Genomic DNA, 16,594 nt, shown 5'->3' with positions numbered 1-16,594 from the left:
GAGTGGGGGAGGGGCAGAGAGGGAGGGAGACACAGAATCTGAAGCAGGCTCCAGGCTCTGAGCTGTCAGCACAGAGCCCAACACGGGGCTTGAACTCACAGAGTGCAAGATCATGACCTGAACTGAAGTCAGATGCCCAACCAACTGAGCCACCCAGGTGCTCCGAAATCGGCTGCATGTCTATACTTTAGCAGCGAACGATCTGAAAGGAATATTAAGAAAACAATCCATTTACAATAGTATCAAAAAGAAATAAATGTAAAAAAAATTTTTTTAATCAAAAAAATCCAATAGTATCAAAAAGAATAAAATACTGAAGAATGAATATAACTAAGAAGTTGAAAGATTTATATTCTGGGGCGCCTGGGTGGCTCAGTCGGTTGAGCGGCCGACTTCGGCTCAGGTCATGATCTCGCGGTCCGTGAGTTCGAGCCCCGCGTCGGGCTCTGTGCTGACAGCTCAGAGCCTGGAGCCTGTTTCAGATTCTGTGTCTCCCTCTCTCTGACCCTCCCCCATTCATGCTCTGTCTCTGTCTCAAAAATAAATAAACATTAAAAAAAAAAAAGATTTATATTCTGAAAACTACAAAACACTTCTGAAAGAAACATCTAAATAAATGGGAAAACATCCCACGTTGACAAATTGGAAGACTTAATATTGTTAAGATGACAAATACTACCCAAAGAGATGTGCAGCCTAAATGTAATCCCTAACAAAATACCAATGACAATTATTGCAGGGAAAAAAAAAAAAAAACTATCCAGAAATTCATAGAGAATCTCAAGGGACCCTGTATAGCCAAAATTCCTGAAGAACAAAATTGGAGGAATCACATTTCCTGATTTCAAAACTTACTGCAAAACCACTATAATCAAAACAGTGTGGTACTAGCATAAACACAGTCATACAGACTAATAGAACACAACAGAAAGCCCAGACATAAACGCTTGGACATATTGGTCAAATGATTTTCTTTTTTTTTTTATATTTATTTAGAGAGAGAGAGATAGAGAACATGCATGAGCAAGGGAGAGGCAGAGAGAGAAAGGGAAAGAGAGAATCCCAACCACACTGTGTCTATCAGCATGAAGCCCGACTCAAGGCTTGAATTCACAAACTGCAAGATCATGACCTCAGCTGAAATCAGGAGTCGGACATTTAACCCACTGAACCACTCAGGCACCCCGTCTTTTCTAAGTTCATTTATTTATGAGAGAAAGTGTGAGTCAGGGAGGGGCAGAAAGAGAGGCAAAGAGAGAATCACAAGCAGACTCCACACTGTCAGAGCAGAGCCTGACGTGGGGGTGCTCAAACCCACAAACCAGGAGATCATGACCTGAGCCGATGTCAGACATTTAACTGCTTGAGCCACCCAGGTACCCCAAATTAATTATATTTTTATGGGGTTTTTTATACTTATTTATTTTTGAGAGAGAAAGAGAGAGCAGGGAGGCAGCTCTCCACTGTCAGTGCAAAGCCCAACGCAGGGCTCAAACCCAGGAACCGTCAGATCATGACCTGAGCCAAAGTTGCACACTCAACCAACTGAGCCACCCAGGTACCCCACAGTCAAATGATTTTCAACAAGGGTGCCAAGACTATCAATGGGCAAAGGACAGTCTTTTCAACAAGTGGTACTGGGAAAACTGAACGGCCATATGCAAGAGTGAAATTGGAGCATTCCTTCACATCATATACAAAAATTAACTCAAAATGGATCAAAGACCTAAACTTACAAGCTAAAATTATAAAACTCTTAGAAGAAAACATGAGGGGGGTATTTCATGACCTTAGATATGACAATGATTTCTTAGCTATAACAACAAAAGCACAGGCAAGAAAAGAAAAAGTAAACTGGGTATCATCAAAATTAAATACTTTTGTACATCAAAGGACACTGTCAAGAGAATGAAAAGACAACTCACAGAATGGGAGAACATATCTACAAATCATACCATCTGATAAGGGATTAATATCCAATATAGAGAACTCCCACAACTTAAAGACAAAAAAATAAACAATCCAATTCAAAAGTGGTCAAAGGACTTGCTTGGTTAGACATTTCTCCAGGGAAGATATGCAAATACCAATATGTGCACGAAAAGATGCTCGACATCCTTAGTTATTAGAAAAATCCACATGAAAGCCACAATGAGATACTACCTCACACCCATTGGAATGGCTATTATTAAAAAAAAAAAGTTAGCAAAGATGTGGAGAAACTGGTCTTACACACTGCTGGTAGGCATGTAAAATGTTTCAGTCACTGTGGAAGACAGGATGGTAGTTCCCCAAAAAATTAAACACAGAATTTCCATGTAGTGCAGCAATTCCACTCCTAGGTATTCCACTCCTACCCAAAAGAACTGAAAGCAAGGACTCAAACCAATTATTTATACACTAATGTCCATAGCAGCATTATTCACAATAACCAAAAAGTAGATACAACTTGTGTCCGTTAACAGATGAATGGACAGATAAAATGTGTTATATACATACAATGGAATATTATTTAGTTATAAAAAGAAATGAAATTCTGATACATGCTATAACATAGATGAACCTTGAAAACATTAAATGAAATAAGCCAGGCATCAAAGAACAAAAATTATATGATTCCATTTATATCAAATATCTAAAACAAACTCATAGAAGTAGAAAGTATATTAGAGATAGAAAGTATATTAGAGGTTACAATGGACTGAGGGGAGGGGAAAATAGGACACTGTACAATAGATACAGAGCTTGTATTTGAGATGATGGAAAAAGTTCTTGAAATAGTGATATGGTAACACAACACTGTGAATGTACTTAATACTACTGTATTGCACACTTAAAAATAGTTAAAATAGTAAAATTTTGTTTTCTACATTTTACTATAACTTTTTAAAAGACAATTCATTTATGAGGCACCTGGCTGGCTCAGTCAGTGAAGTATGCAACTCTTGATCTCAGGGTTGTGGGTTCAAGCCCCATGTTGGGTGCAGAGATTACTTACTTACTTACTTACTTACTTACTTACTTACATACATACATACATACATACATACATAAATAAAATGAATAGATAGATAGATAGATAGATAGATAGATAGATAGATAGATAGGGGTGCCTAGGTGGCTCAGTAGGTTAAGTGTCCAACTTTGGCTCAGGCCACGATCTTGCAGTTCATGAGTTTGAGCCCACGTCAGGCTCTGTGCTGACAGCTCAGAGCCTGGAACCTGGAGCCTACAGCCTGCTTCGGATTCGGTGTCTCCCTCTCTCTCTGCCCTTCCCCTGCTCACGCTCTGTCTGTCTCTCTCTCAAAAAAGTAAATAAACATTAAAAAAATTAAATTAGTAAGTAAAATCGAAAAAAAAGACATTTCATTTACAATAGCATTAAAATAACATCAAACATCTTGGGATAAATTTATAAGATATGTGAAATCTCTGCAGTGAAAACAACCAAACAATCCAGAAAAATTAAAGAAGACATCAATAAATGGAGTTCTACACCAGGCGTATGGATTAGAAGACTTGATATGGTTAGGATGTCAATCCTCCTCAAATGAACCAATAAATTCAATGGAATCCCAACCACAATATCGGCAGGCTTTTTTTAGAGAAATTGGAAAACTAATTCTAAAATGTGTATGGAAATATAAAGAACCCTAAATACCCAAATCAATCTTATAAAGAAGAATAAAGTTGGGTGACTTATATACTACTGACTTCAAGACTTATCAGTGGGTATTAGCATATAAACAAATAGATCAATTGACAGAACAGAGATCCCAGAAATAGGTCCATACCTATAGTCAATTCATTTTTTACGTAAGTGCTAAAGCAAATAAATAGAAAGTGAAAGTTGTGATAGTTTTAAACTGTCAAATTTTTTGATAGTTCTTCCCCCAAAAGGTAGAGCCTTCTTCTCTCCACCCCTTAAGTATGGGCTGGACTTAGTGACTCAATTCTAAGGAACAGAATATAATATGGCAGAAGGGACAGTCTGTGACTAGGTCATAAGAAGCTTCTTCTTTACTCTGTCTTGGATCATTCATTCTGGAGGAGGATCATAGAATGCCATGAGGATACTCAGAGAGCCCACATGTCAGAGAACTGTGGCCTCCTGCCAAAAGCCAAGTTAAGTCATCTTAGAAACAGATCCTCCAGTTCCAGGCAAACCTTCAGATGACTGCAGTCCCACAAGACATCTTAACCTGCAACTTCATGAGACACTGTGAGCCAGAGCCACCTGGCTAAGCCACTCCAAATTTTTCATCCTCATAAACTGAGGCAATAAATGTTTGCTATTTTAAATTGCTTAAGTTTTGGGGCGCCTGGTGGCTCAGTTAAGTGTCCAACTTGGGCTCAGGTCATGATCTCATGAGTTAATGAGCTCAAGCCCCACATCAGGCTCTCTGCTGTCAGCACGGAGCCCGCTTCAGATCCTGTCACTCTCTCTCTCTCTGCGCCCTCCCAAAAATAAAATAAAATATTTAAACTACTAAGTTTTGGAGTCAAGAGATAACAGATACACATCTTTTTAGCAAATGGTGCTGGTATTAGAACAAGAAGACATCCATATAGGAAGGAAAATGAACCCCAACCATGGGATCATGACCTGAGCCGAAGTCGGACACTTAACTGACCAAGCCACCCAGACAACCCAAAAGTTTCTTTTAAAACTAGACACACATCTACCTGTAACCCAGCAATTCTATTCCCCTCTATTCCCCAAGAGAAATGAATATATGTGTATATCCCCCAAAAACACTTGTACGAAAATGTTCATAGAAGCTTTACTCGTAAGTCAAACAATGGAAACTGCCCAGATGTCCATCAACAGAACAGACAAACCGGAATGTTTGCACAATGCAATAAAAAGGAATGAACTACTGATACAAACAGCAGGGAATTCTCAAAACATTATACTGTGTGAAAGAAGCCCTACATGAGAGTATTATTCCATTTAGTATTATTTATTATACAAGTATTATTCCATATAGTATTATTCCATTTATATGAAATTTTAAAACTGGATGACTAACCTATGATGAAAAAATTCAGAACAGAAGTTGTCTCTGGCTAGAACAGAACAGCACTTACGCACTTAATTCCTACATTAACACAAATTTAAAAACAGATGGTAGCAACAACAGTATTCTGTCAAGAAAATACTTATTAAATTATTAACAACCTGTTCATATAACTCTGACAAATAGCAGCTTACCAGTTATCAGTGTATTATCTCTTGGCTCCAAACCCAACCATCACCACCCGCTCTGCAAAAACGGAGCTGGACTCATTAAATATTTTTCCTTTGCCAGATATTAAGTTTTGTCAGTGAAAGACACTAGGGAAAGTCTGCAAAAAAATATGCTCCTCTCACCAGGCCTCTGCCACCCAGTCAGCTCCTTTCAGTGCCCAGCCACTGGTGGCTGCCTGACTCCCAGAATGTATCACGGTCAGCAGCACACAGTGGCCAGCAGCTTCCTCTGACACCTCACTGAAGTAGAGAGTGCTTCCAGCAAAACGCCTCTCCATAAGTGGCTTTCTCCAACATCTTAGAGGGTAGACTTCTAGCATGATCTACCAATGTGGCACCACAATGACTTTCTCTGCCATCCAGTTAGGTATGACTACCCCCATCTCCATGATACGAATCTCAGCCCTCAGAAGGTATCTTCCTTGAGTGCTCTGTATCAATGCTAGGGGTAATGGCTGCTCCTACATATGCTATTTCTATATGACTTAGAGTTCACTCTACTTTTTACTAGCCAAATTCTCATTACTCCAATCCTCAATTACAGTTAACAATTCTTTATATTAAACTTTACCTGTTCAAATTCCTGTGTGGTTTTTGTCTCCCAAAGGGTCACTGACAGTTGTTTGAAGGAGTTGAAAAGGTTAAGTAGTATAGACCAAAAGTGAGAAACGTTATTACCTAAATAAAATCCACACAGCTCTGCTTTATTCACAATTTACCGATCAAAAGTAATACAACACTGTAAACAGCCAAGTTAACATGCTTAAGGGTCCAAGCAGCCCTGCCTGGTATACTCTGCTTTGGGGAGTTACTCAAGCTTAATATTCAGCTCCCTGAGGCCAAAGTTAGGCACTTTCTTTAGAGAGACTCATAAAATAGCTAACACAATCACATATTTTATAATACATTTTCCCAAACACAGAAGAAACTTCTAAGCATTCATTGTTTTATGCTAAAGAAATCATTTTAATCTTCATGCAGAATATTTAATAAATAAATAAATAAATAAATAAATAAATAAATAAATAAATAAAACGGCCTATGCACATCTTGTGCTTGCCTAAAGTATCTAGTGTGCTACTTGGCCCTGACCCACACATCTTCCAGTTGAGCAGAATCTTTATAAGTAAGTTTCAAAATACTCTCCACTAAATCAGGTTTGTGACCAAATAGCAACTATAAAGTCTCCAAATCAATCCAGGACCATTAAAGTAAAATCTGCAAAAAAAAATTTAAAGTATATAATTAAGTATATGTTGAGTGGCTACAATGAATGAGACCCCATAGAACAAATACTGTACTAAGACAAACACAGTTCTTGTCCTCAGAAAACTGAAAGTGAGGATGCAGGACAGGTAGAAAGGAGAGACAAATAAGCAAATTTAAGTCTATGGTAAATGTTACAATGAGGAATGAAACACCAAGAGTGGCCATTAACAAAGATGGAAGGTGCAGGTCAGGAAAGGGTTTGTAGAACATACCGCATCTAAACTGAAATCTGAAAGATAACTAGAGTCTGACAGGAAGCGAGATGGGGAGGTGGGGTGGGGGAATAAAAGCATGGGCAATGGCCCAGAGGGAGGAAAGAGAGTCACCTGAAACATCTGACGCTAGAGGGTCAAGAGATGCAGTTAGAGACCATTAAGAACCAGGTGAGGAAGTTCCTCATCTACATTCCGGGGCTGGGACCTGACCCACTTCCTACTAGGAGGTCACTGAACAGCTTCAAACAGGCCAAGGACTCAGATTTGCACAGCCCACAGTGTAGAGTGGACTGGATCGGGCAAAACTATGGGAGCCAAAGGAAACTATTTCCAAATATTTTTTGAGAAATTAAAGTAAGTCATACATTAACCATTTGACAAGTTTTCCCTTTATCTGATCAACTCCATGAGGTAAGGGGAGTAGGTGTGATTAACCAGTATTACATGGATAGTAGTAAACAGAGAAGTCAGTCAGCTGACTTGTCAAAGTAAGGTTCCACAGCTAGAAAGTACTTAAAAATACCAGCATTCACTCTCCTTGACTGCTTCCTAGGAGAGCTGAGGTAGGCATCACTTGTTGCATGAACTTATTAGCACTGTCAGCAGTATACCTGAAGGTTCATTTGCTTAGAAAGTTTACTGCCTTTACAAAATGATGTGGGAACCCCAAAACTTTCAGACTAGTGAGACAATATTCCTTCCGTTCCTTGTCATGCTGGCAGGGAAGCAAGGCCAGAGTTTCAGAATCAGACGTTCACTTAAGAAAATCACTTATTCTCTGCAACTGTAGTCACCACCTAGAAATTGAATACAATAATTCCTGAAGTCTCCACACTCTAAAAAATGTCTAAGATTCCATAGCTATCCCACCTGAAGAAAGCACGGTATCCTGGAAAACTTCACAATATTTTCAAGAATGGGAACATAATCTTGGAGGGTTTCAAATTCTCCCAGAAACACTTTGGGTGCTAACAATCGGCATCAATGTCCATGGTCAGGAGAAACCTTTCTGAGAACAGCATCTGAAAATGTTTCCTTATCTGGGAATGCAAGCTGGTGCAGCCACTCTGGAAAACAGTATGGAGGTTCCTCAAAAAATTAAAAACAGAACTACCCTACGACCCAGCAATTGCACTACTAGGTATTTACCCACGGGATACAGGCGTGCTGTTTCGAAGGGACACATGCACCCCCATGTTTATAGCAGCACTATCAACAATAGCCAAAGTATGGAAAGAGCCCAAATGTCCATCAATGGATGAATGGATAAAGAAGATGTGGTATTTATAGGGGCGCCTGGATGGCTCAGTCAGTTAAGCGTCCGACTTTGGCTCAGGTCATGATCTCGTGGTCCATGAGTTCGAGCCCCACGTCAGGCTCTGTGTTGACCTGTCAGAGCCTGGAGCCTGTTTCAGATTCTGTGTCTCCCTCTCTCTCTGACCCTCCCCCATTCATGCTCTGTTTCTGTCTCAAAAATAAATAAACGTTAAAAAAAAATTAAAAAAAAAAGATGTGGTATTTATATACAATGGAGTATTACTCAGCAATCAAAAAGAATGAAATCTTGCCATTTGCAACCACATGGACAGAACTGGAGGGTATTATGCTAAGTGAAATTAGTCAGAGAAAAGACAACTATCACATGACTTCACTCATATTAGGACTTTAAGATACAAAACAGATGAACATAAGGGAAGGGAAACAAAAATAATATAAAAACAGGGAGGGGGACAAAGCATAAGAGGCTCATAAATATGGAAAACAAACAGAGGGTTACTACAGGGGGTGTGGGAAGGGGGAATAGGCTAAACGGGTAAGGGGCATTAAGACATCTACTCCTGAAATCATTGTTGCACTATATGCTAACTAATTTGGATGTAAGTTAAAAAAAAATAAAATTAAAAAGTAAAAAATAATTTAAAAAATAAAACAAAGGGATCAAAAACATTATTAAAAAAAGAAAATGTTTCCTTATCAATAAATAAGAGGAAAAAAAACACATCTAAATCCTATAATAGTTACTTGCATTGTAAATCTAACTTTAAGGGGGTGCCTTGGTGGCTCAGTCAGTGAAGCATCCAACTTCGGCACAGTTCATAGGTTAAAGCCCCGCATCGGGCTCTGTGCTGACAGCTCAGAGCCTGGAGCCTGTTTCAGATTTTGTGTCTCCCTCCCTCTCTCTCTCTCTCTGCCCCTCCCCCACTCATTCTCATTTTCTCTCTCTCTCTCTCTCAAAAATAAACATTAAAAAAAATTTTTTTTAATTTTTTTTAATGTTTATTTATTTTTGACAAAGAGAGAGACAAAGCATGAGCGGGGGAGGGGCAGAGAGAGAGGGAGACACAGAATCTGAAACAGGCTCCAGGCTCTGAGCTGTCAGCACAGAGCCTGATGCGGGGCTCGAACTCACGGACCGCGAGATCATGACCTGAGCTGAAGTCGGCCTCTTAACCGACTGAGCCACCCAGGTGCCCCTAAAAAAAATTTTTTTTAAGAGGACTCTGATAACCAAGAAACTAGCCACTGACCACTGGCCCAAGAAGTCAATGGTAAAACAATGCAGATGCTATGAATAGGCAAAATGTGGAAATGACTTTTAATGGGTGGTGGGGGGGTGGACCTAAAGGATGAATACTCCTCACAAAAATCACTGCTTGCTGCTCCCAGAAATTAAAATCTAGAACACTTAACTAAGACCTCTGGGTTGGTACCAGTTTTCTAACACTACACATGGAAGATCATAGACAAAGAAGACTCAAACTTTAAAAAGTTCCATGTGAATTAAAATTCACAGTATCAAAATTAAAATTTAAAGTAGCAAATACACCCCACTTGACTAACAGTCTAAAGAGGCAGTGTCGGGGCACCTGGGTGGCTCAGTCGTTGAGCATCCGACTTCAGATCAGGTCATGATCTCACAGTCCATGGGTTCGAGCCCTGCATCGGCTGTGCTGACAGCTCAGAGCCTGGAGCCTGCTTCAGATTCTGTGTCTCCCTCTCTCTCTGCCCCTCCCCTGCTCATGCTCTGTCTCTCTCTGTCTCAAAAATAAATAAAAACATTAAAAAATAAAATAAAAATAAAATAAAAAATAAAGAGGCAGTGTCCACCGTGGTAAGTAGGCCTGAACACTTACAAACGCAAAAATCACCAAGGCCAAGCTCCATAGAGAGATGAAAGATGAATTCTGTGAACCCTGTGAATGACCAAGAAGCCTCCTGGCCTGCATCAATTAAAGAAATCCAGAAGGTTGATAAGCACTGACGTAAGTTTTAAAGCGAACAGACCCTCTCCATCTAGAAGCTTGTGTGTACCTGCAATAAACTGTTCCTGGTTACTTCAACTTCCCACCTCAATGGAGCGTCCATTAGTTCTTGTCTCATGATGGGAAGGTATAGAAATCCCGCAAAAGCAGAAAATGAAGCTTGGAGCTGAAAGCTATGAGGGATGAATAACAAAACTGGGCCCAGAGTCCAAAGGACTCTTAACATTTCCTGAAACAGTGTTCCTCTGATGTGCTGACAGCTCCAGAGTCTGGAGCCTGTTTCAAGATTCTGTGTCTCCTCTCTCTGCCCTTCCCCCACTCACACTCTGTCTCTCCCTCTCTCAAAAATAAATAAATAGTCTGTAAGTCAGAGCCATTCTACTCTCAGATACTTACTGAAGAGAAATAAAGGTATGTATACACACAGACTTGTATGAAAACATCTATCGCATCTCTCTCTATTCATAAGAGCCCCAAATTAGAAACAACCCAAATGCCCATCAGCAAATGGTATAGCCATAAAAAGGAATACTACTCAGGAATAAAAAGTAACACAACAAAATGGATGAAACTCTAAAATATCACATTGAACAAAAGTAGCCTGATACATAAGACTTCTCATTATTCTCAGTAGCTACATTTTATAAAGTCACTGCTAACACCAAATTAGCAAATATCAAGCCCCTATCCTAGGGGAAAAATAGGGTTAGGTTTCTGTGAGCCTCTGGTCACATGTTTGTCAACCAATCAATTCATAACCTTCCAGAGCTACATACATAAAATATATAACCTGTACATATCTATTTAAAGACACTTTAAAATACAGTAGTCCCCCCACTTATCCATGCTTTTGCTTTCCATGGTTTCAGTTACCCAGAGTCAATCAAGGTCCAGAAGCAAATGGTCCAGAAGCAAAGTATGTTCAGAAGGTCACTGGTAGCTTAACAGCTACGTCACGATGCCTACATCATGTAGCTCACTTCATCTTATCATGTAGGCATTTTACCATCTCACATCATCACAAGAAGGCTGAGTACAATACAAGACATTGTGAGAGACTCCATCCACACAACTTTTATTACAGTATATTGTTACAACTGTTCTAATTTATTATTGTTGTTGTTAGTCTCTGACTGTGCCTGATTTATAAATTAAACTTTATTCTAGGTATGTATGTATAGGAAAAAACATAGTACATATAAGGTTCAGTTTCAGTTTCAGGCATCCACCCGGCGTCCTGGAAGTATACCCTATGGATAAGGGGGAACTACTGGATATTACTGACTCATTAATACTGAACTCTCAGTCAACAGTACTATAATTCATTTCTGAATAAAACTTATCTAATACACAGATTTTCTCCATATTCTTTTCTTGTGCTTAGGAAGATTAACAGCACTTCAGCAATACACTTGAGAGCCATTTTAAGCAGCACAATTCCCAAAAAGCACAAAAATATTTTTAAAATATGGTACTAAGCAGACCACTAAAAGGACACTTGTTTACAGTGTTAGAGCTGAAACAAGAAGGCAGACTGTCACCTTGCTCCACTTTAGCTGGGAATGTACACAACAGGCAATTCAAATTTTTTGCCATTTCTGGTCTGCAAAGGGATTTTTTTTCACTAGCACAGTGGCTCAAATTTCCTTAATTCATTGCCAAATTAAAAAAATCAGGCGGATATGCCTGGATGGCTCAGTTAAGCATCTGACTTTGGCTCAGAGCACGATATCACGGTTCATGAGTTCGAGCCTCACATCAGGCTGTGTGCTGACAGCTCAGAGCCTGGAGCCTGCTTCGGATTCTGTGTCTCCTTCTCTCTCGTACTCTGTCTCTCTCTCTCTCTTTCAAAAATAAATAAAACATTTTTTTCATAAATACATAATCATGAAATTTCACATAAAAATTCAGATTTCTTGTTTTCTTTTAAAAAAAAAAATCACAAGATGTGGTACACCACTGGCTGGAACTGAGCAACAGTGACCCTTCAGATAAGCCTGCGCTTGCTAGTTCACCCTAGTCCCTTACATTCTGCTTCCCTCAATTTGCTGCCAACTGGCCCATGATGTAAATGCATCATTTACCAACACGGATGTTTATAATATATTGCTGACTGCAAAAAGGTACAAGTCAGGATGTATGGCATCATCTCATTTTTGTAAAAATTAAAGACAAAGGGAAAAAAAGTCTGGTTATACACTAAAACAGTGAAAGTTATGGATGTTTCTTTATTTTTATTTCTTCCTGTTACTCATATATTTATCTTTTTTTTTAAACTAGTGAATATATATTACTTACATAAGTTGTTTTTTATAGCAGCTTTAAGTTAACAATCACACACCATACAATTCACCCACTTAATGCGTACAATTCAATGGTTTTTAGTATATTCATAGGCATGTGCAGCTACCACTACAATTTTTAAACATATTTGTCACCTCAAAAAGAAACCCAATAACCTTTAGCCATCATTCCCCTATGCTCTCATCTACCTCCAAGCCTTAAGCAATCACTAATCTACTTCTGATCTCTATTCTGGATATTTCATACAAATGGAATCATTTAATATGTGATCTTTTGTGTCTGGCTTCCTTCATTTCACATGTCCAGGTTCATCCATGTTGTAGCATGTAACAGCACCGCATTCTTTTTTATTGCTAAACAATATTCCATTGTATGTATACACCACGTTTTTATTATCAACTGAGAAGATGGTTGAGTTGTTTTCCTCCCTGGCTACTATAAATAACACTGCTATAAACATTTATATACAGGTTTTTGTGTGGACATTATGTTCTCATTTCTCTTGGGTAGATAACTAGGAGTGGGATTGCTTGGTCGTATGGTAACTCTATGTTTAAGCAGTTCAAGAACTGCCAGACTATTTTCCAAATCCAGGCAAAAGCACAGATCTACTGGCACAAACATAAAAAATACCTGATTTGTCCCTGGCTACATTATTTTACATTCATACCATTCTCTGTGTATGAAGGCTCTGATTTCTCCACATCTTCACCACCACTCGTCATTACCTGACTTTTCAATTACAGAATAAGTCATTTATAAGTGTTCATTTAATCCTAACACACCCAGATTTTTATGGACTTCAAGCTGATTCGTGGACATCAAATTTTAGACTTGAAAAGAGTCCAGTCCTAACCTACTCACCTAGACTGCCCATCTTCTGTAAAATGAAGGGAAAGGAATAAATGATCTAAACCTCTACCCACAAATGAAACTTTTACAGAAGAGATTAGCAGATTTTGTAAGCAACAAAACAATGTCCCTAACAGGGATCCAGCCCTCGAACAGGTTTTCCCATCAAAACTCATTTGTAATACCTCCTACATAAATGCAACTTCAAACCATAGCAGCAAATATGACAGCCTTGATCTATCACTTTTCATAAGAGAACCAACATGTCTTAGGCTGTCCCACTCAGAATCCATTGCTCACATTCTGCTGTAATAGAGGAAGAAAATAAAATCTGATTTAAAACCAAGGCAAAAGCACACATCCAGTAGCACAAACAAAATCTCTGACTGCTCCGTTGTCTGAAGTCAGAGATGGAGAGCACTGTGCGGCCTTTCCCCAGCTCTCTCCTCACTGCTCCTTATAGCCTCAGGGCAGCCCTGGGACCAAGGCAAGCAGCAAATAATAGACACATTTACAGTAGTCCAAGGTGGCTGTGAGACCAAGACCCACCCAAGAAGGGGGTCTAAGAATCTCAGCACCCAGCCCTATGCTCACCCTATACATGTTTTCTCCAAGAATCAATATGGCATCTTAGCCAGGGAGGGGATGGGCCACACAGCCTCTTCTGAGATGCAGAATTACTTTGTTTTCAGGCTTCAGTTCTGCACTTTGAGCAAGTTCTGCCTCTGTTCTACAGCACTGAGGTACAAGCACTTCAGGCAGGACAGGAGGTAGAGATCCATGGCCACCAAATTCTCATTTCTACGTGCCTATTCTCTCCATTTCCCTGTTTAAATACAGAGGGTGTTACGAACTCAGACAAATTTAACACACTCTCATAAACGTTTAGTTCTCATCTACTACATGCAGGTACAAGAAGACACAAAAACACAGTCTCTGTAGGAAATGGGTTAGGTCTTAGAGGAAACAAACAAAATATTCTTAAAAGAGCAAATACTATTTTGTTTTTTGAATAAGGGCAATAATGCTGCTGCAGGTCAGAGTACCCTCTGGGACTGGAACATCTGGGAAGTGTTTCGCTGAGCTGGACCCTGGAGAAAAGAGAAGTGGAGATGAAGAAAAAGGATATTCCAAAGAGGAGCAAAAGTCACTGTACTCAGCTGGCAAGAGAACTGTGTAGGGAAATTCCATGTATGGAATGTCTAGCAAATCATTTGGTTAATGGGGATTAGGATAAGCCCTGGAGAGGTGGGCTGGGGCCCGCTGGGCAGCAGCACCTTGACTGCTTGAATGCCACGTTAGGACATCAGATCTCATCCCAAGCCTGCAGCAGTTTCTGACTTCAGTGTAGGATCTCCAGAGCGTCACAAAGTGTGTCTGTTGCTCATGATAGTTAAAAGTGCTGACATTTACAGGTGAATTACATAAATACAAGGAAGAGTCTTTGTGTTCTCACAAGTAAGGCCACAGCAACAGGCCTCTTCTGGTTTCAGCATCTTCTCAAAAAGGATCTCCTGATTAAGGAGCTAGTCTCTTTCACAAATTAAAAAAAATAAATTAAAATTTTTTTAAAAAGGAGCTAGTTTATTTCAAAATTAAACATTCTAAGACGACAAGATCCTGACACAAATGCACAAAGTATTGTTGCCTCACTTCTTAGTTCACTCATGCAGGCTTTTTCTATGACCACATACAAAGAGCCTTTGCAGAGGAGTCAAGGGACCACATGGAAAGAGCAATGTGTTTTGGAGCACTCAGAACTCTTCCTAGATCTAACACCTTGCCCAAGGTCTCTAACCCTTTCACCCTCACAGGAAGGAGGCCTGACAGTCTGTTTTCATTGGGCAAGATACACTTAGCCTCTTAAAAGTTAATTTGGCAGTTCCATACCATCACAACGACAAAAATTAAGTTTCATTTCTTTTTCTGATTCTAACACAGTACTACTTTTCCTTTGTCTCCTGATTACACTGGCAGAATATCTCTTCAGGAGATAAAATCAACCAAGTCATCACCATAATACTCACTTTCTTCTAGAGCAAAAAGAAGACTTTACAAGACCAAAAAATGGTCACAAACCAAAGAAATTATGTTCCAAAATAAAACTCGGGCATCGTGAACATTTAAGCAGGCTCTTCAGGAAGAAGCAAACAGTGAGCTCCAAGGAGCACAGGAGGCAGGAGCCTGGCAGAGGGCCTTAGCCCTGCCAGAATCACAGGGCCGTGACACTGGCCTGCCTGGGTTCGCGGGGGCTTTAGCCTGGTCCGTCTAGTCTAAGTTTCCAAGCAGTGTGAAAAACACTTGCAGGAACCACATCTAAGAAAGAGGTAAGTGTATTTCTCACTTGGCAGCAACAGAATACCCCAGAGAGCATCAGGCTGGCAATGGACACGTTTCAGCGGTACCGGTCAGCGGAGCTATTTCCCACTACCCCGCCGGCCGGCCTTCGGGCGCGGGGCTCAGACCTCAACCCCGAGGCTGTCCACCCGCCTCAGCGCCGGTATCCGGGAGGCGCCACGGGAAGCGGGTCAGGGCGCTCGAGCACTGTTCGAGCGATGCTTGGCGGATGCCTCAGCCCCGCGCATGCCGGCTCCAACCCCGCGCCCGCCGCCGCCAGCCCCGCCGGCGTCAGGCCGGTTTTTCGGCCCGGCTCCTGTCACTCACCGGCCCAGCCCGGGCAGTGGGCGCCCACGGCTCCCCACGGGAGCTGGGCCCCCCGGGCCTCCAGGTTTCGGCCCGCCCCTGGCAGGCAGCGCAGGTGGATGAGCCCCGCAGTAGCGGCCCCGCACCGGCCGCTCGGTCCAGCTCCCGGCGCTGCCCACTGGGTACGGATCAACAACAAGATGGCGGCCAGCCGAGGGGGCGGGGGCCGGGCGTCATAGTAACCAGGACGGCAAAGAACCCGCCCCCGGCTGAGGCTATCCCCAGTCAACAGCATCTTCGTCCTAGGCCTAAGGGAGTGCTTCTCGCTGACAGGTCGGCTGGCCTGTCAATCAGAGCCTGCCTCTCACGGCCCTTGCCGATCGCCTCAGGACGTGACTGTGACGGCATCGCTTGGCGCATGCGCCTCGTTCCTGGAGTCGCTGGAGGCAGAGCTTTTGCTGGCGATTCTGAGGCTCTAGCGCCCTTGGCCTTTTTGCGTGTGTAGCCTTTTTGCGGGAGCCCACGGCGTCTTCTCATACACGCGCACACACTTAGGGAGTGCCTGCTGTGTGCTATATGTTTTTTTTTTTGTCACCCATCCTGGAAGGGAGGGGTTGTTGTCCAGGTTCACTGGTGAGGAAACTGAGGCGCAGAGGGGGAGGCCTGGCCAAGGTCACGCCCCTTCTGGAAATGGAGGCACCGGATCTCATACCTCCTCCTACTGGCATCAGAGTATAATTCCCTATTCCCAGTGGTTTCTCCACCTTTGCCCCTCATCAATGGCGAGGTGCAGCCCT

The 16,594-nt window shown here is 41.3% G+C and overlaps 1 protein-coding gene across 2 annotated transcripts in view; it reads right to left on the bottom strand.

Annotated features, from left to right (window-relative positions):
- The window catches only part of IP6K1 (inositol hexakisphosphate kinase 1), a 60,507-nt gene extending 44,550 nt beyond the window's left edge, over positions 1 to 15,957 (bottom strand). Inside the window, exon 1 of one of the 2 annotated variants that reach the window (XM_027038738.2) lies at positions 15,819 to 15,957. The gene's annotated coding sequence lies outside the window, so the exon portion shown is untranslated. Of the gene's footprint in view, positions 1 to 7,605; positions 8,697 to 15,818 lie in introns of those variants that run through there. The other variant, XM_053219370.1, reaches the window with a different exon arrangement.
- Between the last annotated feature and the right edge of the window lie 637 nt (positions 15,958 to 16,594).

The sequence above is a fragment of the Acinonyx jubatus genome, chromosome A2 (genome assembly GCF_027475565.1).
Source record: "Acinonyx jubatus isolate Ajub_Pintada_27869175 chromosome A2, VMU_Ajub_asm_v1.0, whole genome shotgun sequence".
In the NCBI taxonomy this organism is placed as follows: Eukaryota; Metazoa; Chordata; class Mammalia; order Carnivora; family Felidae; genus Acinonyx; species Acinonyx jubatus.
Note: the sequence above shows the minus strand (reverse complement) of the source record. Positions and strands in the feature narration are given on the sequence as shown.